The sequence below is a fragment of the Pinus tabuliformis genome, chromosome 7, assembly GCF_031772625.1.
Source record: "Pinus tabuliformis cultivar Carrire ecotype Pingquan chromosome 7, CPIR1, whole genome shotgun sequence".
NCBI classification, from domain to species: Eukaryota; Viridiplantae; Streptophyta; class Pinopsida; order Pinales; family Pinaceae; genus Pinus; species Pinus tabuliformis.
This window is the reverse complement of record NC_142293.1, coordinates 380,529,261-380,545,672: the sequence shown is the minus strand read 5'-3', so window position 1 is coordinate 380,545,672 and position 16,412 is coordinate 380,529,261. Positions and strand designations below refer to the sequence as shown.

General features: G+C 39.9%; 1 pseudogene across 1 annotated transcript in view; it reads right to left on the bottom strand.

Annotated features, from left to right (window-relative positions):
• Positions 1–977: 977 nt before the first annotated feature.
• The window catches only part of LOC149247575 (rhodanese-like domain-containing protein 4, chloroplastic), a 155,130-nt pseudogene continuing 139,695 nt past the window's right edge, over positions 978–16,412 (bottom strand). Inside the window, exons 7-8 of the transcript XR_016266631.1 lie at positions 1,631–1,876; positions 978–1,507 (exon numbers count right to left, since the gene is read on the bottom strand). The product of XR_016266631.1 is annotated as a rhodanese-like domain-containing protein 4, chloroplastic (transcript). The remainder of the gene's footprint in view (positions 1,508–1,630; positions 1,877–16,412) is intronic.

The window sequence follows — 16,412 nt, the reverse complement described above, 5'->3', positions numbered from 1 at the left end:
TTATGGTACTGGCCCCTTCTCTACCTGTTGCCATGACGGATCTTGTTTTGGTGAGTGGGGAGAATTGGCAACATATTACTTCCCCTAAATTAAAGTCATGTGATCACATACAAAGTTTGAAGTATGATGATGTAAACAATTGAGTGAAAATAGGTACGAAGAAAAGGAAAACATTCTAGAGGAAAACCTCCTTATTGAATCTCAAGAACATTACATGATAGTTAATTTTTCAACATGAGATAATTAAACTAAGAAAATAGAATCTATTGAAAAATGTAAAATAGAAAGATTGCACGTTATTAATCATAATTAGTATTCTTTAGAAAGTCGTATGAAAATTTTTCTTTGTGGCATTTTTTAAAGCAATTAATTTATTTGGATCATAAAAATAAAGAATTATATTATGATTTTTTATAAATTTTAATGCACCAAGAAAAGGGAGAGGTGCCTACAGCCTGGAGTATAAGAGATTTCCATGTTCAATGTACCTATGAGTGTTATCAATGCAACACAAAAAAACACAATATCTAATGTCAAAAATTAAAATATAAAAATCGACTTATATTTTTGTAAATTAAAAAATAAATAAATAAACAAACATAAATCGATTCGATCCTTTACGGAGTTGCTCAAGTGATCCATGTTAATTTTCACCAATCATTGATAAGTGGAGCACTACCAAAGACATGCATCATAAGGTGGTTGTACTTCCTCTTGTATTGAACAGGATTCATCTTTGCTTCATTATCTAAGGATTATCTATTTGGTTTATCCTCTCTGTTTTGTTATTCTACTTCCTCTTGTTTTGAACAGGATTCATCTTTGCTTCATTATCTAAGGCTTATCTATTTCGTTTATCCTCTTTGTTTTGTTATTCTATTATTTTTCTTTTTCAAAAGATGCCTTGGGCATTTCCACATTGGTATTATCGCTTGATCTGCTTATTCATGTAGACCATTTTGGTTATCTGTACACAGTAATACAATTTCCTTCTTTCTTACCATGAAAAAGCCTTGACAGCCTATCTATGGATACCATGTTCCAACAAATTGATACAACAACGCTCGATTTCAAGCCACTCACTGGTCCAGTAACCACATTTTCTTAGTGTTTTTAAATCTCTTGGTAGGTTTCTTAAAATTGGGAAATGATAGAGATTTTATCTGCATCCATTCAGCCTTTCAAGTAGAGCTGATTTTACTGCATTAAATTTTAATTTCATGAAGCAGTTGAATCTGCATGAAGTTGCATGTGTATGGATATGAAAAGCCTCCTGTGAAATCTCTCTAGCTGTAATGATCCCAAACCACCTTTATTACATGAGAAATATTCTCACTCGTATAGCCATCAATGCGAAAAATGTTCAATGGACAGCACTTCAAATTTCACAATTATAAGCAACAGACAACCAACAAATCCTGACCAAAGAAAACAGAGCTTGCCAGTTCTGGGAAGTCCTTCAAGGCCTTGATGGACAAGGTGATGTTGGTGGTTTAAAATCCGGATACTGCAAACATATCAATCGAAAAGAAACATGTAAGTACTAATTGTAGATCAAGCAAGTTAAAGGAACAAGAATGACAAGGCTGCTTAAAGTAACAGGAGAAAGGATAATAAGAAAATGCGATACATGGGGGTATGGTGACAAATATCGGGGTGATGGAGTTGAGGTGACAGCAACATTGGAAACAATTGTTTCATTTTTAACTGGTACAGGCTGAGGTGTTGAATTGTCTCCAATCTCGGTGCCAGAAGAAATCGACACTGGTGCAGGCACAGGTGTTACAGAGTCATTGGCCTGCTCGGTGCTCGGGACAACTGCTCCATTATTAGTGGCCACATCTACAGTTTTGGGAAGCAAAGCCTTTCCTATATCCTGCATTTAACAAAATGTAACATCCATGAATTTAACATGCCAAGTGTAAAGATACACTGAATGCAAAAAAGAAGAGAAACAGCCCTAGGTTTTTCGTTTTAACAAATATTTTTAGTTTACAAAGAATTTGTTCATAAAACTACCTCTGCAGTTATGGAACCCACTTATACAATTTGATAGAATATATTTATTGACCTAACTAATAAGATTGTAACTTTTTCCATGGAAAAGCTTGGAAGGGAACCCAAGGTAATTGTCTGGATTTCGTGGATGGTACCCTACAGGTCGGTGTTGATTATGGTGCCTGACCCCATAGCAGTGTTGCGGGGGAGCAACCCCCCCCCCCCCCCCTCCCAATCTGCGCTCCGCACAGGAGCGGGTCAGGAGCGCACTCCCGAAAAGGGAGCAATTTCGGGAGCGCACTTCCCAAAAAAAACTGCTCCCTGTTTATTGCTGGACCAATTTGGGGAGCGTCGCTTTGGGAGCGATTTTTATAGCCCGGGAGCAGTGGGGGAGCGATCACCCCCGACCGCTCCCGGGCTATAAAAATCGCTCCCGCCGGCATAAGCGATGCTCAAAAAATCATGCAAACAAAAAAAATAAAATAAAAATAAAATAAAATAAAATAAATAAACAAAGAAAGAATGAAGGAAGAAACTACCAATACAACAAATTAAGAAATAGTATATATAAAAAATAAATAAACAACAAACAAAAGAAAAGTATAATATTAAAACAACAATAACAGATAAAGAATAAAAACATGTATTATAACTAAAAAAAAAAAAAAAGGTGTCGCTTAGGGAAAAAGGGGAGGGGGATGAAGAAGGGGGTCATAGTGGATTTGATGAAAACTCCGGAGAGGAGGAGCTAGAGGAGAGTGAACATGAGTCTCAAAAAAATATACAAGAACAAACTCCATTGTGGAAATATGTTAATAGCACTGAAACAGGGAAAGGGGGTGGAACCACTAAATTTCATTGCCCCCATTGCAACAATAATTATACAAGTTCATACACCCATGCCAAAAAGCACCTCCGCCGAAAAAGGCCATGGGATGGAGATAAACAAATAGGAATCAAAACTTGTATAGGCATGTAAGCAGCAAATAAAGCCAAATACATAAGGGAAGAGGAGGAAGCCCAATACAAATCTAAAAAATCCAAGGGTTTCTTTGAACCAAGCTCACAATCACATGCACAAAGAACTCCTTCAGCATCCTCCCAAGGCAGTGGATATGGAGGCACAAGATCACCAAGTTTAAGGTGTAGAAACATATCAGATTTCCTTGATGAAGGGTGTAGGAATGATGTGGATTCAAAAGTTTACAGGTTTCTCTATGCATGTGGAATACCATTCAATGTTCTTCGCTGACCTTATTGGCACGAAATGGTTTCTGCCATAAATGATGCCCCTAAAGGATACAAGAGCCCTAGGTATGACAAGGCTAGAACCGTTGGACTTGATCATGAAAAAGCAAAAATATCACATTCTTTGAATTGAATGACAAGTTCTTGGACTGACCATGGGGTGTCCATTGTATCTAATGGATGGACAAATGTAAAAGCAAGCCATTGATAAGTGTTCTTGTTGTGTTTGTTAGTGGTGCCATCTTTCTTTCAGCATATGATTACTCAGACAAGTTCAAGACCGGCATCAACATTGCAGAACCATTACTTGAAACAATTGAGCGTATTGGACCATACAATGTCATCCAAGTCATCAATGATAATGCTCCTAATTGTAAGGCAGCGGGAGCAATTATTGAGGATAAATACCCCAACATATTTTGGTCTGGGAGTTTGGTTCACAAAATGAACCTTTTGATGCATGATATTGTTAAGAACAAAAACGAACAATACAAATGGATTGGTGATTTGTACAAGAGAGGCAAAGAAATGATCAAATTTATTACAAATCATAGCAATACCCATGGCCTTTTCCACAGTCACTCAAGATTAGAGTTGTTGAAGATTGTGAGAACTAGATTTGATAGCTATTACCTCACCTTCAGGTGCCTTTTGAAGGTAAGAGAGTCATTGGCTAGCATGGTATCAAGTCCACACTGGTAGGTATTAGAGGAAAGGGCTACAAATGCAGCTGACAAGCAAGGTTTTGAACAGGTGGAGGAGACCGCTCTTGATGGTATGTTTTGGGCACGTGTGAGGCAAGTATTGGATTTCACCAAGTTTGTTTATCACATGATTCGGTTTGCAGATACAGATAAACCAGTGATTGGAAAGGTGTATGAGCAGATGGATGCCATGTTGGGCAAATAAAAGATAGTGTTCATAAAAATGATCCCAACTTGTATAAACTGATTCACGATTGTGTGTGTATACGGTGGGATAAACTTAATGTTTCACTACATTGCTTGGCGTATATCCTTACGCCAAAATACTACTCTGCATCTTGGTTGGGCCAACCTGCACCAGGGAGTGGGGTTAGGGTCAAACCCCATATAGATGAAGAGGTATCTACAGGATATTTGAAACCATTAGAAAAGTTGATACCTGACAGGGAGGAATGTGCTAGTGCGCGTCTTGAATTAGGCAAATACTTTAGTTGCACTAGTTTGTTTGGTACCTTTCATGCAATGAAAGATAGAGACAAATTTGATGCTCTCACATGATCGGAATCATATGGAGGCCAAGGACTTTTGCCAAAATTGGCAAAAAAGTTCTCTCACAGGTTGTAAATACTTCTTCTGTAGAGAGGTGTTAGAGCACCTACAACGTCATACATAATGTGAAAAGAAACAGACTCAATGAAAACCAGGCAGAAAGCTTGGTTTATGTGCACTACAACTTGAGGTTGTTGAGTCATTACCATGATCGGGCTTATGAGGATCCAACATATAAAATTTGGGACAACCACCCAGAGGATGATATTTTGGAGGATGGCACTATACATCTTGAAGAACTGGAAGCGGAACTTATGAGAGAAGAAGATGAAGCAATAACCATGCCACCTCCACCATCCAATAGCAATGCTCGAGTTCTGAGTCTTGTTCCTTTGCTAACACCACCTCCATCTACACCCTCACGTGGAGGGCATGTTCCTTCCGGTTCTGGTCGTCGGTCTGTGCGGGAGGAGACTCCTAGAAGACCACCACGACTTGCTCATACATCAGACACTTCTCGTGGCAAGGGCCACATGAAGTAGTAGATAATAGATTTACAGTTTACTTGTCTTTTCTAGTTTCTATTAGTTTTCATAACTGTTGAGTCTTGACTCTTTCATATTTATTATGATATTTTTTGTAAACAATATATGACAATTTAAGTTTGAAGTTTGAAGTTGGCAATTATAACTCATTGGTAATGATTCTGAATTATGAATATGATGCTTCGTGAAAGTTGTTTCATTTCATTTCATAATTCATTTTATAACATTTCATTTCATGTTAGATATTATTTCTTGTAATGGTTAAACTTAGCTTACAAGTACAACTTTGGTGATCAATGATGATAAATGTTATATATTGAATTTTCAATTTTGAAAGCTTGAAGTTGAAACTTTAAGATTGATGAATCATGATTCACGAGACTCAATATGTTGTATGTTACTAACTTGTAGACGTGGTTGATGAAGATTATAACTTCTAGATGATTGATGTTATATGGTTCAATGATCAATCTATGTTTTTTTATGCTTTTTATATCTAATTCATCATTCTACATGTTTTTGTTGACATATATGTATCAATATATATATATATATATATATATATATATATATATATATCGCTCTGGGATTCGCTCCCAAACCGGGAGCTTTTGAAAATGTCGCTCCCGCACTCGTTTTCACTCCTGCTCCCTGCTTTCACTCCCACTCCCAAGTAACACTGCCCCATAGGGATATCAAGTGAGGAACACAACAGAAGCTGCCAGTTTTCCCAGTTACCGATTCCGCTGTTAAAAAAAAACAAACAGAAGCTGCCATCTAGACCACCTGGATTAATAAGATTGTGTCACTAACACTTAACTACATGAATGTGCAGCTGTCCTTTAAACACTAAGAACATACACAACCATTGCATTTTATTGAGAAAATCTCCAAAATTATGCCTGATGTACAACTTACTAGAGATACTGTGTCCAGAGAGGTCCAGACTCCATATATAAGACTCTAAAAGGGTCAGAATTGTGCCGAAAATTCTAGTTAAAAACTAAAAGATACCCATGTAAGTTCCTCATCAAGAACTTCCTATAAGAAGATGCTCTGCAAATAAGCTACAATAAGGATATGTGCCACAGCCTACATAAGAAAATCGGTCTAGAAATATAAGAGATAAAGGCATCTTCAAAACATTAGAGGACAGCTCGACTAAAATAAAGAGGACAAAAAATAAAGGCTGCACCGTATGAAAGGCTCTACCCATCTATGGTAGTGATACCACTTGTTAAAACTAGTCGTCCTATTTATAGGAAGACAGACAACCCACTGATTTTTATGGTAACCAGCCCACAATTTCCTAACGGACCAGCTCAGGTAAATGTGCGCAAGGACTAATATAAATGGAGGACATTTTTTCCCATCATCATAATGCTTCTGTCTCCTCATTTATTGTGGCACTTGCCCTTGATAACTTCAGCAATTTCAGCCAAGATAATATACAATGAAATCCTTATGATAATTTGGGATTTTAGGCATAATTACATATCAATTTTTTCCTCACTTTCATAATCCTATACATGCACTATGACAACTCAATTTTGGGGACTGAATATGGTGATAATGCCAACACATGAATATGTATATATACAAGTATGTTGATTATTGAAAGTTAATGTTATGACATGTGAACAAATGTAAACTGTATCACATACAGGTTAGGTAGTTAAACTACCAGAATCTGATAAGGGTGCTATAAATATGCACATTCTGTTGATATACGGCGTGTGAGAGAGATGTATCTGCTGCACAATCTATAATAAAATGTTAATGTTGTAATTTCTCTGCACCTTTATGTTTTTCTCATATATGTGTACCCTCAAAACACCTAATATAACACTAAGCATCACATCTCATAATAAAGGACCATAGAAGTTTTCAGTTTAGGCATCAATAAATAGGCATTTATATTGCCAATCATCTAATTTCAAGGCGTGCATATCGAAATTTACTCATATTGATGACATACTAATTTACTAGATTGCATAACTGTCGGGTTTAGTTCCAGCCTTGAAATTAGTGATTGTAAACTTGCATTGGCTTTGTCGCTGTACTGATGTGAAAATATAAAAATTTTGAAAAGTATCGTATGAGTTGCTAACATGAAAAAATCCATAGAGTTTCCATTATAAGAAGCGTCATATGAGTTTCCAATATGAAAAGCATCATACAAGTAGATAAGAAGATAACATGAACAGAGTTGTAAGAATTGCTAATTGTTCTTCTCTTTATTCATCATACGTGATGAAAGACATGGTGAGTTGGTAGGGCCCAAGACTAGTGAGCTAGGACCATGAGACTTCGGTCAAAGAAAAATTGGTGATGAATGGCAAATGGCATTGACCATGAGCAATTCTGCTAAATGGCAAGTTCGTTGTTGGGTGTCTTTACTGTTTTATCCCCTCTATCAAAATACCCCAGTGTGCAAGGTACATGATACATCATCAATCTCCCGTTAAAATATGAGTTATAATATGAGTAGGTTGCATTGCATGCTAGCTTTACTTGTCTTGTAATAGTGGTATCAAAGAAGCTTTAAAGTTTCCTCATCACCCACACATTAAAAGTCATTGAAAAATAAAATAGCCACCCTTCTGGGCTATTTTCCACCCATTAAAAATGATCCTTGAACTGTGGTGGATATTCCAATGGGTAGTTCATCACAACAGATCTAATAATAGTTTGAAATCTATACCTTAAAGTATAAATTCCTTTAGATTTCAGATTTGTTATCACTGATTTCATTATTTATGTATGCAATATATAAAATGCAAAAAATAGAGAATACTCAAAAAAACCACTCAAACTATAATAACACCGAGATATGACCTAGGAAACCCTTTCAAGAGAAAACCCAGCTGGAAGGTGAGACTACTCTCTTTTGTTGGGAATGGAAATGATGCAAGTACAAAAAGAAGGCACTCTCTATGTAGTATGGAGTTGCCTGAGACTGTAGCCGATGGGCTGCTACAGACACAAAACCCTCTATTATGCTCTCTCCCTATCCACACTCAACTACTCTGCTGTGTTGGAAATGTGTTGTCATTGATGGCAAAAGAAAAGCAATGGTGGACAAGGCAAAGAAGATGATGGAAAAGGTGTTGCAAGGAGATTGGTGATGCAAGCAGCAATGGTGCAGAGGCTTTGGAGCTATTTCTTGTATAGCAAAATCATCTCAAACACCGGTGGAACCCAAGTAGATGGATAGAGCTCTGAAAGAGGTTTCCACTGGTATGTGGAAGTCCAGAAATGGCATCCTGGATCAAAAGTTAGAGCCAGTCAAAGATTGGAACCCCCAAAGTCAAATTGTGCAAAGTTAAAGATAGTTGGAGGTGCTTTGAAGCACATGATAATTTTTGCGCACAGTCAAATACAACAGAGTTGTTGGCGGAACCACTATCCAGAGCTTCGGGCTAACATGGAGCAAACAGCGCAACAACGAAAAGCAATGTCATTGGCCCAAGGCAGAGCCCACATGAGGATTAAGTCTGACGGGTGTACCCTGGCAAAACCTTAAGGAGCACTTAAGGGAATTAGCGGGATGATGCAGGTTACGCAGACATGGTAGTACAACAGTGCAAGGGCCAATATAATTTCAGTCAAACGGATGTGGTGAAGACAGTGTAGCAGAGGCAGACGCGAAGTTTTTAGAGCGGGAGGCCCTCACTTGACAGGTTAAATGATGTACATGTCCTGAGGCGGATCGGGCGCCACAAATCCCCACCGATGCATCAGAGGAATTGCGTGGGGGTTCACAACTTGAATGTTAACTGGCAAGGGGGTTACGCAATGGGAAGTTAGCCCAAATCACCAATCGTCAAATTGACGACTGTGGTTGATTGCACTACCCACCCCCTCTCAAAACCACAAACAGCCTAAAGGGGGCGCACAAAGCACAAGTGGTTTCGTGAAAATCGAACAGGTCAAGCGACGTGGAAAGAAAAGAGAGGCAGAGTAGTGTTGAAAAGGGCCAGGACCCTTAGAAATTTGTAGAAAGGAAAATCGTGAAAATCCAAGCCCTGGGACCTCTTTCTCTCTCCCTTGACAGCAGACAGGCGACATAATTTGATTGGCTCACGGGGATCACGTAGACACACAGGTGGATGATGACGTCAAAAACGATGTTGCCCAATGAAGGATGGACACGTGGCACACAGATTTTGGGTTTTCAGGTATCCAAGTGGACCGTTTCTGGGTGACACATGGACCACTCCAAAGGCGACATGTGGCATGTGTAATGTCAACATGATGTCATCCCGCTGGCAAGACCTCTGAAGAATTTGAAGCGTCGCACAAAGGTATCGGCGAGCTGACTGGGCGTTCGACTGACAAGGAAACTGTCAGAGCCAACTCAACCCAGAATTACAGTGATTGGGCACAGGTGTCGCAGGCAAACCCCACCAGGACATGTCATCCCTGAAGGTCTGACCTAGAGGAATTTTGAACGCACAGACGAAAATGGTCGGCATGATGAGCACGAGACACATCGACACTGACAGGAGGCAGCGACAACCAATGGGAATGGCAAATGGCCCAACAGGACACGAAATCCCGCAAGGCCAATCCCAGAGGTGTTTAAGCGCGGAAAAGAAAAATGTTGGGATAAAGATGATTGGAACCAAGCTCCAGCACTTGGTCCCATGTAGCAAAGAGACCGAGGGTGCGGAGGCATTCGCAAAGGAAATTAAGCCCTTGAGGCTTAAAGGAGCAAAGGGCCCATGGAGTTTAAAACTTTGCGCCAAGATGAGATTTTGTGGTGTCTTGGTGACCACACGTGCGGGTAGGTTAAGCACTTAAGTGACAATTTTGGTGGCATGGACGAGTTAAGCGACATATTTGGCATTTTTGCCAAATATAGTGGCAAACTAAAGTTGGAACTAGAGTTAAAACTGTAACTAAACCCGGTAAAAGTTCCAAATTGCTAGAATAAGCAGTTTTGATCATTTTAACTTGATGAAGGAGGTGATCGGGATCAGATGAATTGAAGAACAAATGTAGAAGACTCAAATAAACAAGAGAAAGCCAAAAATAAAGAAACTCATGCAAGAATGCAAGAAAAGCAAAGAGGCCAAAAATAGCAAAGCAAAATTCTTTATAAGCATAATCGATTGAAGCATTCTGCAAGTGTGTCATAGCATTGTGCGAGTTGGTTTGAGTCTGCGCGTGTGGTGGTGTATTTCTCAGTAATCACAGATTGTTGAAGGTGACGTTGGACCAATTTTTTTATTTTGTAAGCATAGGTGGCATTCATGGTTCTAGAATGAAAAGGGATGAAAAATAGATCATTGATGTCAAGCAAGTTGTAGCTTGCAAATCACAGGTTGTAGCTTCTTCCATTAGGTGTTGGTAAATATTTGGGGTTGAAGCTGATAAATCAGAGAGTTGTAGCTCCCTACTAGTTGCAGCTAGAGAAATTTGTAACAAGAAGTTGTAGCTTGCTTAGTGTTAAAATTGGCAACTAGGGTCAAACTCACATGGGTCATCTTATTTATGACAGCTAATATTTTTCCTGGATTCCTCTCTCTGAAAGGTGTAGGATTGATCTAAAGATCATCCAATTTCGACATGTACAAATAAAGATATGAACTTATTTATATTATGGATAAATTGTCAAGGTCGGCCAGCGAGCAAAACATGCATTCAAACCCCCAACTCATCCTCAACGTTGTATATAAAAAAGGAGGAGACCTCAAGTCATTTTCATCATCTCATCTCAAATCTCTCTCTCTCCTCTTGTGATTGGGTACGCATATCTGGGCAGCTTTCTCTCACACGTGCGAAGGAAGAAGGATGAATTTATGTTGACTGCGTTGACCAGCATTGACCGAGCTGCAAGGAGGTTGTTTGACTGCATTGACCTATTTTGACTTCGGTTTGGGTGAGGTGTCTTTGTCCTAGCAGGCCACATATTTGGGCACTAAAATCGAGGCAATCTAACCTATCCTTTGACCAGCGTTGACTATCTTAGGGTTGGCTACAGAGTTGACTTTCGTTGACCAATTTTGAGTGGAATTTTTTGCACTGTTTTGGGCTGATTAGACATGCTGTTGGAGGCCAAAGTTGACTGGGTTTGACTGAGCTGAATAGAGGAAGAATTCTGCCCTGTTTGACGAGCATTGACTTTTTTGGTTAGGGCTTTTTGCTGTTGTCATAAACTATCAGATTTGTAAATTGTACTATGTCTCTCTGTTGAACTATTGAAGAATATAATAAGAATTGATCAAGGGTTTCCCCACATTGGAATTTGTCCCTAGGTGGTGCCACATCTTGTGTCCTCTTGTCTTGGCTTGTCTTCTACTATTTATGTTTATGTTCTATCTGCATTTTACTATCATGTTGATGTGATTGCTAAACTGAATATTGATATTGGGCCAATAAAGAAATTGAAGTAAAATTGCTCTTAAGCATAGAACATACCATTGTTACCTAAAATTAACATGGAATCAGAGTTGAGGTGAAGACAAAGCCCAAGCAAGAGTGAAAGAGCAATCACCAAAGACAGTTGGACAAGGACAAAAGGCTCAATGGGTTCCTCATCCCACTTCCCGACTGAAGATAAGCTCCGTGAAAAATCTGATTATCATGGATGGAAGATGTCTCTTGAATTGACCTTGGAAGAACAAGAAGTGTTGGATTATGTAAAGGGTAAAATCCCTAAGCCTCCTTCAAATGCATCGGCTGCTACGAAGACCAAGTACAATAGAGTTGAAGTCAAAGCAAAGAAGATTATCAAAGATTCCATTGACAAGTGTCTAGTGGCCTACATCTCCGATTTGAAGACCTCCAAGGAGATCTACGACAGGTTGGTCAACATGTTCAAGGTTAGTGATGCTAATCAAATTTTATTTCTCAAAAAGTTGAAGGATATTAAGAAGGGCAAGGACGAGGATATTCAATCCTACTTCTTAAGGATCACTGGGATCAAGAATGATCAACTTCCGATTGGAGAGGTCATTCCTGACAGGGAACTTACTATCACTACCCTCGAAGGACTCCCACCTGAGTGGTATATATTTAGAACCACTATTCTCAACAATGAATGAATTCCAAGATTTGAAGAATTGATGTTGAGATGCATTCAAGAAGAAACAAGAATGGTGGAGCAGGAAATGCCTTCTAATAGAAGAAACCCCACTGCATTCTCCACTCATGCCAAAAGGAGAAATAATGCAAGGTCTAAATGTCATTTCCATGGAAAGACTGGATGTAAGGGAGGAAGGAAGGGCAGGTGCTTTGTTTGCAATAAGTTTGGCCACTATGCAAGGGAGTGTCCAAATAGAAGGGACACATCGCATGATGATGATTACAATCATTCCAGGGGCAACTTCAACAACAACGATCAAAGGAATGGCAGGTCCTATGGCAAGGGAAAAAGGAATGCGGGACATTAAGGAAATGGTCGACCCTCCAAGAAAGCAAAGAACTCCAGGTATGAAGGATCAAATGTGGTTAACAATAAGCAAAAGGAGTACTATCTTATATCGGCCCTCTCCACTACCTCTCCACCGGAAACTTTGGAGAATTGGCTAATTGATAGTGGTGCCTCAAGGCACTTCATCGAATACAAGGAAGCTCTCTCTAATCTAATAGAGAAGGAGACAAACTTGGAGATTATCCTTGGAGACGATGCCACCTATCCCTTGAAGGGAGTAGGGAATGTTACCCTTCAATTGAATCAAGGTAGCAATATTCATTTACAAGAAGTACTATATGTACTTGACCTCAAGAAGAACTTGGTGTCCATTTCGGCAATGGAAGACAAAGGATACAAGGTGGAATTCATCGATGGAAAGGTACGTGTTTGGAAAAGGAATTTTAAAGATGCTTTTACTCTTGGGTTCAGGATTGACACTTTGTATCAATTTGGAGGAAGTCCATTAGGAGCACCAGAGGTTTGCCCATCTTCATTATAAGGCCCTACTCGATGTGAAACAGATGGTGACAGGTATGCCCGAGTTCAAAGTAGAGCATGAAGGTGTATGTCCGAGATGTGCCAACGGAAAGCTTACAAGGGGACCATTCCCCTCAAGTAATAGGAAGACCACAGATATATTGCAATTGATCCACTTCGACATATCTGGTATGATGCCCGTAAACTCTTTGGGAGGATACTTATATTATCTCACCTTTACGGATGATTATTCTTGCAAGACCTAGAACTACTTCTTGAAAAAGAAGGATGAAGTGTTCACCTGGTTCCGTCACTTCAAAGCCATGATCGAAAACCAATCCGAGAATAAAATAAAGATATTGAGGACTGATAATGGGACTGAGTATGAAGCAAATGAATTCCATGATTATTGCAGAGAAGCTAGCATTAAGAGGGAGACTACAACACCATACACTCCCAAGTAGAATGGTGTAGCTGAAAGGAAGAATCATACTATTCTAGAAGTTGTTCGTGCCATGCTTCATGATCAAGGGCTTCCGAAGTTCCTATGGGTTGAAGCTGCAAATACCGCCGTGTATGTTCAAAACCGATGCCCTTATCAAGCATTGGACTCCAAGACTCCTGAAGAAGTGTTCACTAGTAAGAAACCCAATGTCTCTCATTTTAGAATTTTTGGAAGTCTCGTATATTTTCATGTGCCGAAAGAGAAAAGAAGCAAATTGGGTGCATCTGGGAAGAAAGGAATCTTTGTGGGCTATAGTGAAAATTCTAAGGGTTATAGAATTTATGTGGTTGGTCAAAGGGAAGTTGAGATAAGTCATAATGTCACCTTTGACGAAGATATGGCCCTCAGCAAGATCAACAACATTCCTATCCCAAGGAAGGACAAAGAAGCTGACACTGGAAAATAGGGTGCAAAAGAAGATGAAACAATGCAGAATGTTGATGAACCTATGGATTCTATTGATCCTCCTCCTCAAGAGCCCTCCTCCAAGAGGAGACCCTCATGGTTTAGGGAGGCTCTCGAAGATGCCAAGAGACATATTGCACCAAGGGGGGCTTTCCGTGAAAGCAAGAAGCCGAACAGATATCAAGGATACTTGACCGTCATGAGCACTACCATTCAAAATGAGCCTTCATCATTCAAAGAAGCTGTGAAGCAACAAGTATGGAAGGATGCTATGAATGAAGAATACGAGTAAATTATGAAGAACGATATCTAGGATGTGGTTCCTAGACCCCAGGACAAATCGGTTGTCACCTCTAAGTGGCTCTACAAAATCAGGCATGGAGTTGATAGAAGTGCAGAAAAATTCAAGGCTCGCTTTGTTTCTTGAGGCTTCTCTCAATAGGCAGGTGTAGATTACGATGAGATATTTGCACCTATTGCCCGATACACCACCATCTACTCGATCATAGCCCTTGTTGCCTCGCAAGGATGGAAATTACATCAGATGGATGTCAAGACCACTTTCTTGCGTGATTCGATCAAAGAGGAAGTCTATGTGGAACAACCCGAGGGGTTTGAGGTTCATGACCGGGAATCTCATGTATGCAAGTTGAAGAAAGCCCTCTATGGCTTGAAGCAAGCACCCCGAGCTTGGTATGAGAGGATTGATAGTTATCTGATGAAGCTGAGATTCACTAGAAGTGAAGCCGAACTGAAACTTTATTTTAAGGATGAAAATGATAAACCTCTCATAATGGTACTTTATGGACAACCTCTTTCTGACAGGTGTAGACCCTCTCATTCTCAAATCTAAGAGGGAGTTGGCTTCTGAATTTGAGATGAAGGACCTAGGACTGATGCACTACTTCCTAGGGTTGGAGATCTGGCAAAAACCAGGAGAAATTTTCCTATCTCAAGAAAAATATGCTGTGAAGATATTGGAAATATTTGGGATGGTAGACTGCAAATTTGTCACTACCTCGATGGAACTTAACTTTAAGAAGTTATGCGGTAGTTTTGTCGGACCTGAATTGGGAAATGCTTTTCAGTATCATCAACTCATAGGAGCACTGATGTTCTTGGTAAACTCTCTTTTGGACATATGCTTTGCAGTTAACACATTGAGCCAATATATGGTTAAGCGTCATCATATACGTTGGATTGGTGCCAAGAATCTTCTAGGATATCTTCGGGGCACAACTCATGGACTGAGATACACGGTCGGAGATGTGACGCTGCATGGTTATTTTGATGTTGATTGGGTTGGCAGTGTGGTGGATCGCTAGAGCACTTCTAGATGTTGTTTTTCTTTGGGTTCTGCTTCGATATCCTGTATGAGCAGGAAGCAAAAATCGGTTGCCTTGAGCATTGCTGAAGCCGAATACATATCTGCTAGTATGGCCTCCTATGAAGCTGTCTGGTTGAGGAATCCCTTCAGTGAGCTGTTTGGACATGTGCTGGATACCACTGTGATCCTCTATGACAACCAGAGTGGATTCGATTATCAAAGACTCCTGTGTTTCATGATCGCTCCAAGCATATAGATATCAGGTACCCCACTTTATCTGGGATATGGTACAACGAAGAGCAATAAGGCTCCATCAGATTGGGACTAATGAGCAGGTCGTCGATATTCTCACAAAACCCCTGGGGAAGGTCAAGTTCTTGGCCTTCCGAGACCGACTTGGAGTCGTGGAGAGACCCTCTCATGAGGGTCGTATATGATATGGACATTGAGCTCTAGGAACTCTGGAGGGCTTGGGGTAATTCTTGGAGCAATGAGCAACCATAGGGTGAGTGGTTCAGCCTTCCCCTAGTAGTTTGCTGTGTACAGGGTGAGTGGTTCAGCCTTCCCTTGTGATACTAATGGCGACATGTAGGCAGGATGAGTGGTTCATCCTTCTCCTGCTAAGACATCCCACCCATGTATTCTGGGACTCATGGGAAGTACCTCTCATCTGGCCAATGAGTAGGGAAATGACAATAGGGACCATAGTACTACCGATGGATGCATCGTGTACTACTATACTCCCTATGCCAGGATGACCGATATTGATCTGGGATCAATTGGAACTGACTTCAGGTCAGTAAGACTGGTATGAGACATTCTATTTTGATTAGAACTGACTTCGGGTCAGTAAGAGTGGTATGAGACACTCTCTTTTATCTGGGACGGAATTCAGGTCAGTAGAGAATGGTATGATACATTCTCGATCACTTCTTCTTCTTCATAGTTCAGCAAAGCAGTGCATTGATGGCAGAGATAGTACCCACTGGAAAATGGATCAGCAGATGGAGTTCTCCCTAGTTGAGAGGGAGTGTTAAAATTGGAAACTAGGGCCAAACTCCACATGGGTCATCTTATTTATGATAGCTGATATTTTTCTTGGATTCCTCTCTCCAAGAGGTGTAGGATTCATCTAAAGATCATATGATTCCGACATGTACAAATAAAGATATGAACTTATTTATATTATGGATAAATTGTCAAGGTCGACCAGCAAGCAAAACAAGGATTC